The sequence below is a fragment of the Schistocerca americana genome, chromosome 3, assembly GCF_021461395.2.
Source record: "Schistocerca americana isolate TAMUIC-IGC-003095 chromosome 3, iqSchAmer2.1, whole genome shotgun sequence".
In the NCBI taxonomy this organism is placed as follows: domain Eukaryota; kingdom Metazoa; phylum Arthropoda; class Insecta; order Orthoptera; family Acrididae; genus Schistocerca; species Schistocerca americana.
The window spans coordinates 903,286,458-903,304,063 of NC_060121.1; positions in this window are offsets into that span (position 1 = coordinate 903,286,458).

Sequence of the window (17,606 nt, forward strand, 5' to 3'; positions counted from 1 at the left end):
TTTACCGAACAGTTATCCTGCCTGCCCTCACGTATGGATCTGCTGCATGGGCCACGATTAGTGTCACCAGGATGCGGACATTGCAGCGCCTGCAGAACAAGGTGCTCAGGTGGAGCCTGCCCCCCCCCCACCCCCCCCCACCCCCCCCCCCCCCCGCCACTCACGAGAATTCTCACTCTCCACGAGGAAGCGGATATCGTCCCCCTAAAGACGACCATACGCAACAACGCGCGGCGGCTCTATGAGAAAGTGGATGCCTTGCGGGACACTGTCCATGGGTTACGCCACGTTGGGACCACAGTTCCACGCTGCTGGCATCGACATCCGGTTCCCCTAACCATCCTAGAGGAAACGGATTCCGACCATGGCTAACGATAGGTCTGGCACGCCCACCACGGACGCAACCTTTGGCGGGACTAGCCCCCATTCTACGTCCAATACTTTCCAATCATACCTGCCCATGTTAGGCTAAATTTTTCTGCCTGATTCATGTAGTACTGTCACCGCCAGAGGGTGGTACGGGACTACAAGTCCCATAGCCACACCTTCAAAGTGAATTGCAGTGACGCAGTCACTGCCCTGTGAAATTTACTGCCTCACCAAAAAAATTGAAATTTCATAATAAACAAGCACGCTAATCGTTAATTACGTGCGTGTTTTGTAAGCGGTAAAGATGGTCCCACGTTCCTACACGCAGATGTTTAGGACGGGTGGTAGGGAAAGAGCATCGAGTGACATTATACTGAGTGCACTATCCGAAAATTACCTCGAGCAATTAAACAGAGAACCGACTCGTGGAGATAACATCTTGGACCTACTGATAACAAACAGACCCGAACGTTTCGACTCTGTATGTACAGAACAGGGAATCAGTGATCATAAGGCCGTTGCAGCATCCCTGAATATGGAAGTTAATAGGAATATAAAAAAAGGGAGGAAGGTTTATCTGTTTAGCAAGAGTAATAGAAGGCAGATTTCAGACTACCTAACAGATCAAAACGAAAATTTCTGTTCCGACACTGACAATGTGGAGTGTTTATGGAAAAAGTTCAAGGCAATCGTAAAATGCGTTTTAGACAGGTACGTGACGAGTAAAACTGAGAGGGACGGGAAAAACCCACCGTGGTACAACAACAAAGTTAGGAAACTACTGCGAAAGCAGAGAGAGCTCCACTCCAAGTTTAAACGCAGCCAAAACCTCTCAGACAAACAGAAGCTAAACGATGTCAAAGTTAGCGTAAGGAGGGCTATGCGTGAAGCGTTCAGTGAATTCGAAAGTATAATTCTATGTACCGACTTGACAGAAAATCCTAGGAAGTTCTGGTCTTACGTTAAATCAGTAAGTGGCTCGAAACAGCATATCCAGACACTACGGGATGATGATGGCATTGAAACAGAGGATGACACGCGTAAAGCTGAAATACTAAACACCTTTTTCCAAAGCTGTTTCACAGAGGAAGACCACACTGCAGTTCCTTCTCTAAATCCTCGCACAAACGAAAAAATGGCTGACATCGAAATGAGTGTCCAAGGAATAGAAAAGCAACTGGAATCACTCAATAGAGGAAAGTCCACTGGACCTGACGGGATACCAATTCGATTCTACACAGAGTACGCGAAAGAACTTGCCCCCCTTCTAACAGCCGTGTACCGCAAGTCTCTAGAGGAACGGAGGGTTCCAAATAATTGGAAAAGAGCACAGATAGTCCCAGTCTTCAAGAAGGGTCGTCGAGCAGAAGCGCAAAACTATAGACCTATATCTCTGACGTCGATCTGTTGTAGAATTTTAGAACATGTTTTTTGCTCGAGTATCATGTCGTTTATGGAAACCCAGAATCTACTATGTAGGAATCAACATGGATTCCGGAAACAGCGATCGTGTGAGACCCAACTCGCTTCATTTGTTCATGAGACCCAGAAAATATTAGATACAGGCTCCCAGGTAGATGCTATTTTTCTTGACTTCCGGAAGGCGTTCGATACAGTTCCGCACTGTCGCCTGATAAACAAAGTAAGAGCCTACGGAATATCAGACCAGCTGTGTGGCTGGATTGAAGAGTTTTTAGCAAACAGAACACAGCATGTTGTTATCAATGGAGAGACGTCTACAGACGTTAAAGTAACCTCTGGCGTGCACAGGGGAGTGTTATGGGACCAATGCTTTTCACAATATATATAAATGACCTGGTAGATAGTGTCGGAAGTTCCATGCGGCTTTTCGCGGATGATGCTGTAGTATACACAGAAGTTGCAGCATTAGAAAATTGTAGCGAAATGCAGGAAGATCTGCAGCGGATAGGCACTTGGTACAGGGAGTGGCAACTGACCCTTAACATAGACAAATGTAATGTATTGCGAATACATAGAAAGAAGGATCCTTTATTGTATGATTGTATTATAGCGGAACAAACAATGGTAGCAGTTACTTCTGTAAAATATCTGGGAGTATGCGTGCGGAACGATTTGAAGTGGAATGATCATATAAAATTAATTGTTGGTAAGGCGGGTACCAGGTTGAGATTCATTGGGAGAGTGCTTAGAAAATGTAGTCCATCAACAAAGGAGGTGGCTTACAAAACGCTCGTTCGACCTATACTTGAGTATTGCTCATCAGTGTGGGATCCGTACCAGATCGGTTTGACGGAGGAGATAGAGAAGATCCAAAGAAGAGCGGCGCGTTTCGTCACAGGGTTATTTGGCAACCGTGATAGCGTTACGGAGATGTTTAATAAACTCAAGTGGCAGACTCTGCAAGAGAGGCGCTCTGCATCGCGGTGTAGCTTGCTCGCCAGGTTTCGAGAGGGTGCGTTTCTGGATGAGGTATCGAATATATTGCTTCCACCTACTTATACCTCCCGAGGAGATCACGAATGTAAAATTAGAGAGATTAGAGCGCGCACGGAGGCTTTCAGACAGTCGCTCTTCCCGCGAACCATACGCGACTGGAACAGGAAAGGGAGGTAATGACAGTGGCACGTAAAGTGCCCTCCGCCACACACCGTTGGGTGGCTTGCGGGGTATAAATGTAGATGTAGATGTACTTATTTCCTTAGCCACGCATGGGCAGCACGGTCTAATCAGTGTTGAACGGCTCTCGCTCCACAGTTGACAATCACTTGCAGAGCAAGCTCAGTGATGAAATAAAGAACAACATAAAGATTAATATTTTGTAATGGTACACTCTGCTTGTAAGGAATCACAATACTTTAATTACTTATAAATGTTATTTCAGGTAGGTCAAAAAATATAACAATTCGTTTGATCTCAAAAATGATTATCCCGGCTAATATTTGTCACTCTGCTAAAGAAATCTCCACTTGTCGTTGTGTACAAATGTTGTCTGTACAGTCGTGTGAGTAGCACTAAATTGCATATCATTTATCAGATTTTACACAACTGCTGCTTAAGATTGAAGCACTTTTCTCTAGCAAAAGGAACCTTTAGTTACAAAATACTACCCGCACACGACACTGACGTATGTCTCCTATTAAAATATTTCATGTAAATCGTCCGAAATATTTAGGTTTCATAGATCAGCAAATAAGAAACTGATATTACGTAACGTGCTGTGAACACTATTTTTAAAGATTCAATCTGAGATGAATTCTGTCTTTTAAAGTTGATTCTGGACCCCCGGTGCACATTTATTTTCACTCATTAATATTTAACAGCATTTATGTTTGTTAAAATTCGGAATTCAAAACAGTCGCTGAGATATTTTGGCTAAGATGGCGGCAGGCAGACGATAGTCAGTCTATTGTTATTCTCGATTCCTTTTATATCCCCCCCCCCCCCCATCAACCATGGACCTTGCCGTTGGTGGGGAGGCTTGCGTGCCTCGGTGATACAGATGGCCGTACCATTTTAAGTACAACTACAGCAGAGGGGTATCTGTTGAGAGGCCAGACAAACCTGTGGTTCCTGAGGAGGGGCAGCAGCCTTTTCAGTAGTTGCAGGGGCAACAGTCTGGATGGTTGACTGATCTGGCCTTGTAACACTAACCAAAACGGCCTTTCTGTGCTGGTACTGCGAACGGCTGAAAGCAAGGAGAAAATACAGCCGTAATTTATCCCTAGGGCTTGCAGCTTTACTGTATGGTTAAATGATGATGGCGTCCTCTTGGGTAAAATATTCCGGAGGTAAATTAGTCCCCCATTTGTATCTCCGTGCGGGGACTACTCAGGAGAACATCATTATCAGGAGAAAGAAAAACTGGCGTTCTACGGATCGGAGCGTGGAATGTCAGATCCCTTAATCGGGCAGGTAGGTTACAAAATTTAAAAAGGGAAATGGATAGGTTAAAATGAGATATAGTGGGAATTAGTGAAGTTCGGTGGCAGGAGGAACAAGACTTCTTGTCAGGTTACTACAGGGTTATAAACACAAAATCAAATAGGGGTAACGCAGGAGTAGCTTTAATAATGAACCGGAAAATACACTCCTGGAAATGGAAAAAAGAACACATTGACACCGGTGTGTCAGACCCACCATACTTGCTCCGGACACTGCGAGAGGGCTGTACAAGCAATGATCACACGCACGGCACAGCGGACACACCAGGAACCGCGGTGTTGGCCATCGAATGGCGCTAGCTGCGCAGCATTTGTGCACCGCCGCCGTCAGTGTCAGCCAGTTTGCCGTGGCATACGGAGCTCCATCGCAGTCTTTAACACTGGTAGCATGCCGCGACAGCGTGGATGTGAACCGTATGTGCAGTTGACGGACTTTGAGCGAGGGCGTATAGTGGGCATGCGGGAGGCCGGGTGGACGTACCGCCGAATTGCTCAACACGTGGGGCGTGAGGTCTCCACAGTACATCGATGTTGTCGCCAGTGGTCGGCGGAAGGTGCACGTGCCCGTCGACCTGGGACCGGACCGCAGCGACGCACGGATGCACGCCAAGACCGTAGGATCCTACGCAGTGCCGTAGGGGACCGCACCGCCACTTCCCAGCAAATTAGGGACACTGTGGCTCCTGGGGTATCGGCGAGGACCATTCGCAACCGTCTCCATGAAGCTGGACTACGGTCCCGCACACCGTTAGGCCGTCTTCCGCTCTCGCCCCAACATCGTGCAGCCCGCCTCCAGTGGTGTCGCGACAGGGGTGAATGGAGGGACGAATGGAGACGTGTCGTCTTCAGCGATGAGAGTCGCTTCTGCCTTGGTGTCAATGATGGTCGTATGCGTGTTTGGCGCCATGCAGGTGAGCGCCACAATCAGGACTGCATACGACCGAGGCACACATGGCCAACACCCGGCATCATGGTGGGGGGAGCGATCTCCTACACTGGCCGTACACCACTGGTGATCGTCGAGGGGACACTGAATAGTGCACGGTACATCCAAACCGTCATCGAACCCATCGTTCTACCATTCCTAGACCGGCAAGGGAACTTGCTGTTCCAACAGGACAATGCACGTCCGCATGTATCCCGTGCCACCCAACGTGCTCTAGAAGGTGTAAGTCAACTACATTGGCCAGCAAGATCTCCGGATCTGTCCCCCATTGAGCATGTTTGGGACTGGATGAAGCGTCGTCTCACGCGGTCTGCACGTCCAGCACGAACGCTGGTCCAACTGAGGCGCCAGGTGGAAATGGCATGGCAAGCCGTTCCACAGGACTACATCCAGCATCTCTACGATCGTCTCCATGAGAGAATAGCAGCCTGCATTGCTGCGAAAGGTGGATATACACTGTACTAGTGCCGACATTGTGCATGCTCTGTTGCCTGTGTCTATGTGCCTGTGGTTCTGTCAGTGTGATCATGTGATGTATCTGACCCCAGGAATGTGTCAATAAAGTTTCCCCTTCCTGGGACAATGAATTCACGGTGTTCTTATTTCAATTTCCAGGAGTGTAGTAATGCGGCTAAGCTACTACAAACAGCATAGTGAACGCATTATTGTGGCCAAGATAGATACGAAGCCCACGTCTACCAAAGTAGTACAAGTTTTAGGCCAACTAGCTCCGCAGATGACGAAGAAATTGATGAAATGTATGATGAGATAAAGTAAATTATTCAGATAGTGAAAGGAGATGAAAATTTAATTGTTATGGGTGACTGGAACTCGATAGTAGGAAAAGGAAGAGAAGGAAACGTAGCAGGTGAATATGGAATGGTATTAAGGAATGAAAGAGGAAGTCGCCTGGTAGAATTTTGCTCAGAGCATAACTTAAACACAGCCAACACTTGGTTCAAGAATCATAGAAGAAGGTTGTATACATGGAAGAAGCCTGGAGATACCGGAAGGTCCCGTATAGATTATGTAATGGTAAGACAGAGATTCAGGAACCATGTTGTAAGTTGTAGGACATTTCCAGGGGCAGATATGGACTCTGACCACAATCTATTGGTTATGAACTGCTGATTAAAACTGAAGAAACTGCAAAAAGGTGGAATTTAAGGAGACGGGATCTGGTTAAACTGACAGAACCAGAGGTTGTAGAGAGTTTTAGGGAGAACATTAGGGAACGATTGACAGGAATGGGGGAAAAAATACAGTAGAAGAAGAATGGGTAGCTTTGAGGGATGAAATAGTGAAGGCAGCAGAGGATCAAGTAAGTAAAAACACGAGGGCTAGTAGAAATCCTTGGGTAACAGATGACATACTGAACTTAATTGACGAAAGGAGAAAATATAAAAATGCAGTAAATAAAGTAGGCAAAACGGAATACAAACGTCTCAAAAACGAGACCGACAGGAAGCGCGAATTGGCTAAGCAAGGTTGGCTAGAGGACAAATGTAAGGATGTAGAAGTATACTGAGTGGCCCATAGATAGTGAGCGGGCCAAATATCTCACGAAATGAGCATCAAACGAAAAAACTACAAAGAACGAAACTCGTCTAGCTTGAAGGCGGAAACCAGATGACGCTATGGTTGGCCCGCTAGATGGCGCTGCCATAGGTCAAACGGATATCAACTGCGTTTTTTAAAACAGGCACCCACATTTTTTATTACATATTCGTGTAGTACCTAAATAAATATGAATGTTCTAGTTGGACCTTATTTTTTTGCATTGTGGTAGATGGCGCTGTAATAGTCACAAATGTATGGTCAGAATTTTAAACGAACAGTGGGTAACAGGTGGGTTCTTTAAATTAAAATACAGAACGTAGGTACGTTTGAACGTTTTATTTCGGTTGTTCCAATGTGATACATGTATGTTTCTGAACTTATCATTTCTGAAACGCATGCTGTTGCAGCGTGATTACCTATAAATACCACATTAATATAATAAATGCTCTCAATGATGTCCGTCAACCTCAATTAACTTGGCAATACGTGTAACGACATTCCTCTCAACAGCGAGTAGTTCGCCTTCCGTAATGTTCGCACATGCATTGATAATGCGCTGACGCATGTTGTCAGGCGTTGTCGGTGGATCACTATAGCAAATATCCTTCAACTTCACCCACAGAAAGGAATCCGGGGACGTCAGACCTGGGGAAGGTGCGGGCCATGGTATGGTGCTTCGACGACCATTCCTCCTGACATGAAATATGCTATTAAATACCGCTTCAACCGCACCCGAGCTATGTGGCGGACTTTCATCATGTTGTAAGTACATCGCCATTCTGTCATGTAGTGAAACATCTTGTAGTAACATCGATAGAACGTTACGTAGGAAATCAGCATACATTGCACCATTTAGATTGCCTTCGATAAAATGGTGGCCAATTATTCTTCCTCCCATAATGCCGCACCATGCATTAACCTTCCAAGGTCGCTGATGTTCCGCTTGTCGCTGCCATCGTGGATTTTCCGTTGCCCGATAGTGCACATTTTAGTTTACGTTACCGCTGTTGGTGAATGACGCTTCGTCGCAAAATAGAACGCGTGCAAAAAATGTCATCGTCCCGTAATTTCTCTTGTGCCCAGTGGCTGAATTGTACATGACGAGCCCGCAGCTCGTGGTCGTGCGGTAGCGTTCTCGCTTCCCGCGCCCGGGTTCCCGGGTTCGATTCCCGGCGGGGTCAGGGACTTTCTCTGCCTCATGATGGCTGGGTGTTGTGTGATGTCCTTAGGTTAGTTATGTTTAAGCAGTTCTAAGTTCTAGGGGACTGATGATCGTAGATGTTAAGTCCCATAGTGCTCAGAGCCATTTGAACCATTTTGTACATGACGTTCATAGTCGTCGCCGTGCAATTCCTGGTGCATAGACATATGGTACGGGTGCAATCGATGTTGATGTAGCAATCTCAACACCGACGTTTTTGAGATTCCCGATTCTCGCGCAATTTGTCTGCTACTGATTTGCGGATTAGCCGCGACAGCAGCTAAAACACGTACTTGGGTATCATTATTTGTTGCAGGTCGTGGTTGACGTTTCATATGTGGCTGAACACTTTCTGTTTCCTTAAATAAGGTAACTATCCGGCGAACGGTCCGGACACTTGGATGATGTCGTTCAGGATACCGAGCAGAATACGTAGCACACGCCCATTGGGCATTTTGATCACAATAGCCATACATCAACACGATATCGACATTTTCCGCAATTGGTAAACGGTCCATTTTAACACGGGTAATGTATCACGAAGCAAATACCGTCCGCACTGGTGGAATGTTACGTGATACCACTCATTTATACGTTTGTGACTACTACAGCGCCATCTATCACAAAGCGAAAAAAAGTGGTCCAACTAAAACATTCATATTTCTTTACGTACTAGACGAATATGTAATAAATATGGGGGGGGGGGTTTCCTAATTTAAAATGGCGCAGTTGATATCAGTTGGACCAATGGCAGCACAATCTAGCGGGCCGACCATAGCGACAACTGGTTTCCCCCTTCAAGTTAGGCGAGTTTCGTTCTTTGTAGTTTTTTCGTTTGATGCTTATTTCGTGAGATATGTGGCCCGGTCACTATCAATGGACCACCCTGGATATCACTAGGAATAAGATAGATACCGCCTACAGAAAAATTAAAGAGTTCTTTGGAGAAAAGGGAATCACTCGTATGAACAGCAAGAGCTCAGATGGAAGCCCAGTTCTAAGTAAAGAGGGGAAAGCAGAAAAGTGGAAGGAGTATATAGAGGGTGTGTACAAGGGTGATATACTTGAGGACATTATTATGGAAATGGAAGAGGATGTAGGTGAAGATGAAATGGGAGATATGATACTGCGTGAAGAGTTTGACACAGCACTTAAAGACCTAAGTCGAATCAAGGCCCTGGGAATAGACAACATTCCATTAGAACTACTGATAGCCTTGAGAGAGGCAGCCCTGACAAAACTCTACCATCTGGCGAGCAAGATGTATAAGACAGGCGAAATACCCTCAGACTTCAAGAAGAATTTAATAATTCCAATCCCAAGGAAAGCAGGTGTTGACGGATGTGAAAATTACCGAACTATCAGTTTAATAAGCCACGCCTGCAAAATACTAATACCAATTCTTTACAGACGAATGGGAAATATGGTAGAAGCCGACCTCGGGAAAGATCGGTTTCGATGCCGTAGTAATGTTGGAACACGTGAGGCAATACTGACCCTACGACTTATCTTAGAAAATAGATTAAGGACAGGAAAACCTACGTTTCTAGCATTTCTAGACTTAAAGAAAACTTTTGACAATGTTGACTGGAATACTCTCTTTCAAATTCTGAAGGTGGCAGGGGTAAAATACAGGGAGCGAAAGGCTATTTACAATTTGTACCGAAACCAGATGGCAGTTATAAGAGTCGATGGGCATGAAAGGGAAGCAGTGGTTGGGAAGGGAGTGAGACAGGGTTGTAGCCTATCCCCGATGTTTTTCAATTTCTATATTGAGCAAGCAGTAAAGGAAACAAAAGAAAAATCGGAGAAGGTATTAAAAGGCATGGAGATGAAATAAAAACTTTGAGGTTCGCCGATGGCATTGTAATGCTGTCAGAGACAACAAAGGACCTGGAAGAGCAGTGGAACGGAATGGACAGTGTCTTGAAAGGAGGATATAAGATGAACATCAACAAAAGCAAAACGAGGATAATGGAATGTAGTCGAATTAAATCGGGTGATGCTGAGGGAGTTAGAGCAGGAAATGAGACGCTTAGAGTAGTAAATGAGTTTTGCTATTCGGGGATCGAACTAACTGATGATGGTCGAATTAGAGAGGATATAAAATGTAGACTGGCAATGGCAAGGAAAGCGCTTTTGAAGAAGAGAAATTTGTTAACATCTAGTATAGATTTAAATGTCAGGAAGTCGTTTCTGAAAGTATTTGTATGGAGTGTAGCCATGTATGGAAGTGAAACGTGGACGATAAATAGTTAGTACGAGAAGAGAATAGAACCTTTCGAAATGTGGTGCTACAGAAGAATGCTGAAGATTAGATGGGTGAATCACATAACTAATGACGACGTATTGAATTGAATTAGGTACAAGAGAAATTTTTGGCACACCTTGACTAGAAGAAGGGATCGGTTGGTAGGACATGTTCTGAGGCATCAAAGGATCACCAATTTAGTATTGAAGGGGAGCGTGGAGGGTAAAAATCGTAGAGGCAGACCAAGAGATGAATACACTAAGCAGATTCAGAAGGATGAAGAGGCTTGCACAGAATAGAGTAGCATGGAGAGCTGCATCAAACGAGCCTCTGGATTGAAGACCACAACAACAACAACTGTATATTCTGATAAAAGTCTTTTAGCCTTTTGTTCTCTAGTCTTTAGCATTTAAAATTATTCTCAATGAAAAATGTTTCATATTTTTTATACCAGGTACTAGTAAACTCCGCTGTAAGTTACTAGCGCTAATGGCCGCGCCCCTAATTGCGGAGCTGAAAATTAGCACTTGAAAACATTAATTAGATTGTATTACAATTTAAATAAATAAAAATCCACGTCTAGACAATAGCGACTCTATTTTTCAAATAATAATTAACAATATAGTTACAGGTTTTCTCTTTACAGACTTCACACGTCTCACGTCCAAACATTTCATCGGTTAGCACAGGAAGAACAACTGAACCAGAATTATCTCAGATAACAGAAAAAGATTATAGTTGTCGTTGTCTATGAATGTAGTTCTCTGATAATAATTTTAATTCACACAGAAATTAAATTATTACAGAAATAATTACGGTCATTTTTACACTTACAGTCTTTCTTATACGTAGTATCGATAATATTTGTTGAAGTTTGTACACTTAGTTCATTTTAACATCTTGTGGCTAGAACATAGTGGCATGGATATTACAAAACCTAAATGAGGATGATCGGAGGCGGGTTTGAACTGCCGTCCTCACGAATGCGAGTCCTGTGTGCTGACCATTGCGCCACGTCACTCGGTAGACTGAAATGTCGCTCTTTCCAAGTATAAAACTGTTAAATAGATATGTGCAGCAAACAGAAAATTCCATATAAGAGAATTCGCGTATTATATAGACGGTATGACTAATTGCAGATATGTGGGAATTGTGAATAGACTTATCCAGCATCGTTGTCCGCATGAACGTGACACACTGAGTCTCACCCAAAACGCAACAGAGTACGAATCCAAACGAAAATTTACAAACATCGCAAAGGCAACCCGCATGCCAAGTGTTTAGTGTCTTTATTGAAAACGAAGATCCAAAATTTTTCCGATAATCGTGTCCTATAAAACGATACCTTACCGCAGTGAGCACATTCCTGCCTCGCTGAAAACCTGACTTTTGTTCTAACAGATTTCCCCAAAGCCTGAAACCAAAAGCTGACTATTGTTATCTGCTCAGAATGCCACAATGCAATACAGGAAAGCCGGCGAGTTTTCATCCGCTTCAGAAAAAAAAGGAATACAGGCGCCAAAAAAAAAAAAATGTGCGTATTTGCTGACAAGTTTATCTGGCGAACGGGGCGTTATCTGGGTACATCTGCTGTGCCCCGGGATTTGGGAGCGGGGTTTATGCGCCGATGTAAAATGTTGCGGTGGTGGGCGCCGCTCGCTGGCCCGGCTCGTGGCTGCCGCCGTGTCCCGGCCGACGCTGTCCGCACACACCTTTGTTTACAGCCGCGTCGTAACTCGCCGCCCGTATTGATAACAATTGCACTTGCAAGAGGCAGATGCCGCCCGCGCGCGTAAATCTGGCGCGCCGCCCTGCCGCTGACGCTAATGGCTTTTGGAAAACCGGCGCGCGTGCTTCCAGTGCGAACCTGTGAGAGCTCCACCCACGTATCCACGTAAGCACACACACAGACGACTAGCCACAGCGATATCTCTCTCACCGCACGCCGTCAAAACATCAATAAATATTGTGAGCGACAGCGGACAGGTAACGGGCAAAATGTGCTATAGATTAAAGCAGGGGTTGTGACTCGATAGATACATATATACTCGACAGATTAAATTTTTTCCAGATTGTGGTTCCTTCTTAATCAACATATTAACCGCTGACATAACGTAAAGCCTTTTATCACAACAACCTCGCTCATATCTACAGGGTGTAACATAAAGGTACGGCCAAACTTTCAGGAAACATTCCTCACACATAAACAAAGAAAAGATGTTATGTGGACATGTGTCCGGAAACGCTTAATTTCCATGTTAGAGCTCATTTTAGTTTCGTCAGTATGTAGTGTACTTCCTCGATTCACCGCCAGTTGGCCCAATTGAAGGAAGGTAATGTTGACTTCGGTGCTTGTGTGGACATGCGACTCATTGCTCTACAGTACTAGCATCAAGTACGTAGCATCAACAGGTTAGTCTTCATCACGAACCAGGTTTTGCAGTCTACATCTACATCTACATTTGTACTCCGCAAACCACCCAACGGTGTGTGGCGGAGGGCACTTTACGTGCCACTGTCATTACCTCCCTTTTCTGTTCCAGTCGCGTATGGTTCGCGGGAAGAACGACTGTCTGAAAGCCTCCGCGCGCGCTCGAATCTCTCTAATTTTACATTCGTGATCTCCTCGGGAGGTATAAGTAGGGGGAAGCAATACATTCGATACCTCATCCAGAAACGCACCCTCTCGAAACCTGGCGAGCAAGCTACACCGCGATGCAGTGCGCCTCTCTTGCAGAGTCTGCCACTTGAGTTTGCTAAACATCTCCTTAACGCTATCACGGTTACCCTGTGTCAGTGCAATGTTTACAAATGCGGAGTTGGCAGATGCCCATTTGATGTATGGATTAGCACGGGGCAATAGCCGTGGCGCGGTACGTTTGTATCGAGACGTTCGAAGCAATTGATCGGCGTCTTTGGGAGCACGGAACATTCCAGCCTATGACTCGCGTCTGAGGAAGACCTAGAACGACGAGGACACCTGCAATGGACGAGGCAATTCTTCGTGCAGTTGACGATGACCCTAATGTCAGCGTCAGAGAAGTTGCTGCTGTACAAGGTAATGTTGACCACGTCACTGTATGGAGAGTGCTACGGGAGAACCAGTTGTTACCGTACCATGTACAGCGTGTGCAGGCACTATCAGCAGCTGATTGGCTCCACGGGTACACTTCTGCGAATGGTTCATCCAACAATGTGTCAATCCTCATTTCAGTGCAAATGTTCTCTTTACGGATGGGGCTTCATTCCAACATGGTCAAACTGAAAATGTTCACAATCAACATGTGTGGGCTGACGAGAATCCGCGCGCAATTGTACAATCACGTCATCAGCACAGATTTTCTGTGAACGTTTGGGCAGGCATTGTCGGCGATGTCTTGATTGGCCCCATGTTTTTCCACCTACGCTCAGTGGAGCTCGTTATAATGATTTCATACGGTATACTCTACCTGTGCTGCTAGAACATGTGCCTTTACAAGTACGACACAACATGTGGTTCATGCACGATGGAGCTCCTGCACATTTCAGTCGAAGTGTTCGTACGTTTCTCAGCAACAGATTCGGTGACCGATGGATTGGTAGAGGCGGACCAATTCCATGGCCTCCACGCTCTCCTAACCTCAACCCTTTTGACTTTCATTTATGGAGGCATTTGAACGCTACTGTCTACGCAACCCCTGTACCAAATGTGGAGACTCTTCGTGCTCGTATTGTGAGTGATACAATACGCCATTCACCAGGGCTGCATCAGCGCATCAGGGATTCCATGCGACGGAGGGTGGATGCATGTATCCTCTCTAACGGAGGACATTTTGAACATTTCCTGTAACAAAGTGTTTGAAGTCACGCTGGTACGTTCTGTTGCTATGTGTTTCCATTCCATGATTAATGTAATTGAAGAGAAGTAATAAAATGAGCTCTAACATGGAAAGTAAGCGTTTCCGGACACATGTCCACATAACATATTCTCTTTATTTGTGTGTGAGGAATGATTCCCGACGCTAAGGTCGCAGGTTCGAATCCTGCCTCGGGCATGGATGTTTGTGATGTCCTTAGGTTAGTTAGGTTTAACTAGTTCTAAGTTCTAGGGGACTAATGACCTCAGCAGTTGAGTCCCATAGTGCTCAGAGCCATTTGCACCATTTGAATGATTCCTGAAAGTTTGGCCGTACCTTTTTGTAACACCCTGTATAAAGGTGTGTTTACTACTTCTGCTAATACGTTTTCTTCTTCCATGTTGCCTTCTTATTTCTTACCTTCTTACTGTCACTGTTTTGTTAGTTTTCTTTCCGTCAGTATCCTTCCACATAGGGTGAGCCGTGCTCACTCCGAACTATGCGTTTCCTTGAACATGGCTATCTATCTATCTGAACTCGAAAACGAAAGCCGCCAATTACATTATTTAGACTTGACACTTACAATAGAAGACAATAACATCACTTTCAATATTTTTCGAAAAGAAACGTATACTGACCAAATCGTGCCTGCTTCCTCTTTTCATCCAGTCGCAAAAAATGGCCTTTTTCACTCTGTCGTTCACCGAGCCACCTGTATACGACTTTCAACAGAAAAATTTGATGAGGCGATTAATTTACTTAAAACCATAGCGGTCAATAATGAATATACGCCTAATAGTGGACGATATCCTAAAAAAAAAAGAAAACTGCAAGAACTACCACACTCAACACCCCATGCACTGAAATTAACTCAAAAAAAACGTTATTCTATTTCTTTCATCCGACCCATTTCCTATCAGATTCAGCGCATGCTTCGCAACAGATACAACTGCAATGTTGCCTTCTCTAACACTAAAGAGAAACTTCATTCATAATTTGAAATCCATTCGTTCCCCTACAGAAAGTTCTGGCATTTATAAGATCATCTGCGATACCTGCTTCTCCTATTATATAGGGCAAACTGTACGTGCTTTCACCATCAGATACAAAGAACATCTTTTGAGAACGAACGGCGCCAGTCCCCTAAATTCATCCTTTGCCGATCATCTCTTAATTACTGGACACGTGCCTACAGCGATAGCAATGTTCTGCATACCGAAAAGAAGGGGCGTAGGTTAGATGTTTTAGAGGACACTGCCGACAAAATGTATCTCTGTTTAAAGCAGATAAATATGTAACTTCCTATTATTATTAGTGCTTACGTTATGCCTAAATCAGCTGTATCACAATTTCATGTCTAATTTTGAATGTACATTAGCCTAGTTGTTTCTGCGGCTACTAGATGGCGCTCGTAGCAACACCATGTTTACTTGCCCGCACTTTCTAACGTGGGCACCTCAGTCTGGTTGCAACCCTTGTTCCCTAAAGTACGAGCACCCCTTAGCGGCTCGCCATCTTACTTACAACTATTCATGACGTCGCCTTTCCGGCTTAGATCTTTTTTAATATGTGACTTGTAAGTACTGCATCTTTTTCCAGTCAGTACAAACTTTAATTTTGTTAATGTGTTATATACCTAATATGTTTTGGCACAGTTAGCCTAATTCTGAAGACGACGCTTAGTAGCGTCGAAACCCGGTCAATTTTGACAATATTTGTGTCCGAGGGCTTATTTGTTCTAATACTATCTGTCTGTGTTTGTTTTCCCGCCGTTGTTGCGGTATTGCCGTGGTCCTTCCTCCTTGTACGTGTGGCAGCAGCGATGTGTATCGATATTTGCACTGCGTACCATTTCTGGTCTTGTGCATATAGTTTCTGGCTAGGGGGTGTGCGAGTAGTCGGTCGGCTGGTGCGGACCAATGAGGACATCTCCGTGGGGTGCAGTCGGCTGTGTCCGCTGGCGGTACCTGCGCAGTATCGGAGCGTGTGTGTGGAGCTGTCCGATAGCTACGAGTTTCGTGGCTCACCGACCCAGGACGTCAAAGTAGAGTGGTGTGTTAAGTACCCAAGCCGCGTCCGTTCATGTTGTGTCGTTCGTTTCGGTGGTTCGCTGTTGGAGTGCTTTTCCTGTGAGCAACACCAAGTGGTTGTAGAGGTGCAATCTAACCGCCGCGTGGTGGAATTAACTATACTGGTTCACTACAATTCAAGTGCACCTGCGGAATTTTCTGCCTTGTGACCGTTATCGTTCCAGTTACCTGCCCTGGTCACTAACGTAATTTCAGGCAGCTTCCTTTCCTCACCTGCTGTCGCTGTCCAACATGGTATGTAGTTTTGACAGCTTAATAAATATTTCATTGTGGATATCACGTCGGTAACAGTTTGGCCTTTGAATTTTTATGTACCGATTGGCGGCAAGCAAGCCGTGTGGTCGGTCGGTCCGTGACTGTCTCCTTGTTGGGCCCACCGCCGGTCTCACCTAGCTTGTTGTTGTTGTTGCGGTCTTCAGTCCTGAGACTGGTTTGATGCAGCTCTCCATGTTACTCTATCCTGTGCAAACTTCATCTCCCAGTACCTACTGCCGCCTACATCCTTCTGAATCTGCTTAGTGTATTCATCTCTTGGTCTTCCTCTACGATTTTTACCCTCCACGCTGCCCTCCAATACTAAATTGGTGATCCCTTGTAACAACAACCACGCTGTACTATTGTACAAATAATATTTTTTTCTGATTTTTCGATAAATTAGTGTAATCGATGTTCCGATTTCATTTCTTTTTTTGTTTCATGCCATTATGTTAAAGAAACTGTAGACAATTTCAAGCAATATTGTAATAAAATTGAAGTTTAACAGATGTTGAGACTGTGGTAAGATGTTATAATTGTAATTGTGCATCTGGTCCATGCGTAGGCAATGTATTAGAATATGTAGAATACAAAACCTCGGGTGAATAGCCTGTCTGTAAGGGAGCGGTAAAAGGTGGATGGCAGGCGAGCGCGGGAAAATGCACACGGGCGCTGCACGGCATAACGGGCTCAGCAGTAGTAGTCGGAGTTGGGCATTGGTCTGAGCAACACGTCCTGGATCGAGGAGGCTCTCCTGGAAGACGTAGTTTCATTGCGCCTCGGATATGCCATTCCGACGCCTATAAAGCATGGCAAAATTCCATAGGCACTAAATGGGAAAGTATTGCGACGCTATGAAGAAGTAAAGTGCCGATACAGCAAGAGCCATTCCTGTGGTTGTATGTGTGCTCTGTGCCTCGCCATCTCGCCGCCCGCCAACCACCACACCGATACAAACAGGTTGAAACTTTTAGTACTGTATTCGTGTGGACCAGTGTTACTTTGGTTCCATACTCTTCAATAACAACTTAAATTTTACCAGAACAGTCCTATCATTTAATTATCGTCACAACTAACCTAGACAGGGTCCTTTCCAAATGTTGCGCAATCCGAGTGTCCCGAAAGAAAGAATTACAGTTTATGTTAATAATAATTACCTGCAGACCTAGCTATGT